Source organism: Mastomys coucha, unplaced genomic scaffold (assembly GCF_008632895.1).
Source record: "Mastomys coucha isolate ucsf_1 unplaced genomic scaffold, UCSF_Mcou_1 pScaffold6, whole genome shotgun sequence".
NCBI lineage: Eukaryota > Metazoa > Chordata > Mammalia > Rodentia > Muridae > Mastomys > Mastomys coucha.
In genome coordinates, this window is record NW_022196912.1 from 61,584,701 (window position 1) to 61,585,959 (window position 1,259).

Sequence of the window (1,259 nt, forward strand, 5' to 3'; positions counted from 1 at the left end):
TATATATACATACATATATATATATGTTAATAGAATATGTGAATATTTCTCATCTGGTGAAGGCAAGGTAAAAGACATACAGGATGAAGAAAGCCCATCATAAACTATTCAATCTGCTCTGACTTGAAATTTTTCAAGATTTCTCTAGGTATGTTGGCAGGCAATATCCAAATCTACATCTTTAGGGGACCCTTCTCTCTCCTAAGTCCACTTCAAAAAGTGTAATTGTTGTTCATCCAGATGAGACCTGAGGCCAATGTCAGTGACTACCTTCAACTTCTCCTTACTGTAAATCTAGGAAGGTCCTTGACTGTTTGCTTCTTTCTCTCTGCCTGTGCTGAGAAACCTCCGTCTTCTGCAATTGCACAAACATCTCAGAAGTTGTGGTGCATATTTCTCAGGTCAAGCACTTGAAGTTTTCGCCTTCTAGGATGAACCTTCTCTGTAGGTACTATGTCCATGATATCCAGCACAGCCTGGAAGGTAGCCAAGTGAGGTTATTTTCATTGGGTCACCCAAAGAGAGGTAAGAGAAGGGCCAGGATGGTACTATTGCTCTCAGGATGTTAGTCTGTCTGCCAATGAGGGCTTCCTTACACAGTGGTGGAAAGAGTTCCATGAGTAGATACTGCAAAGCAGAGATGGTCAAGGATACTCCATATTGTTTTTGGTTATGACATAAACGTTTGTCATAATGGAGCTTCAGTTATAAGAGTCTGGGTCAGAGGACTGATACCAGGAAGCTGAATCCTAGAAGGACCAGTCAATAACTCCAGGCCTCTGGGTTCTGAGAGTCTTCTCTGAATCCATTCAAGCCATTACCTTAATTATTTCTTATTCAAATTATTTTGACTCATTGGCACAATTGTTTTGCACTGGCTTATCGGATGTTTATCAGAAAATTGAAGAAGACAGATGCTAGTATAAGGAGAATTATGAGTGATTATATATCTTATAATTATATCCTTACTATAAGAAAATTCTCCTAAGAGTGTCTTTTCCTTCTTCTACACAACCTTTATGAACAGAGAGGCTGAAATAGAAGCCATGACAATTCTGAGGGCAAGGCTACTGTAGAATTTTAAAGGAAGGGCTGAATTTTTTAACATCTCACAGGTATGTGCTGTGATACATCTGAGTTCTTTGTTTTGACTGCACTGCTTCAATATTTCTTTTAAAATCCTGATTCCCTTACTTCAGGTTTTGTCATAGGAAGTGAAAGACCTAATTTAGAAATTTGGAAAAAGCATGTTAATGGAA

At 38.5% G+C, this 1,259-nt stretch overlaps 1 long non-coding RNA gene across 2 annotated transcripts in view; it reads right to left on the bottom strand.

Moving 5' to 3' along the window:
• LOC116080605 overlaps window positions 1-655 on the bottom strand; it is an 84,160-nt gene extending 83,505 nt beyond the window's left edge. For both annotated transcript variants that reach the window (XR_004114497.1, XR_004114498.1), the window contains exon 1: window positions 288-655. This is a non-coding gene — a long non-coding RNA (uncharacterized LOC116080605). The remainder of the gene's footprint in view (window positions 1-287) is intronic.
• Window positions 656-1,259: the final 604 nt, after the last annotated feature.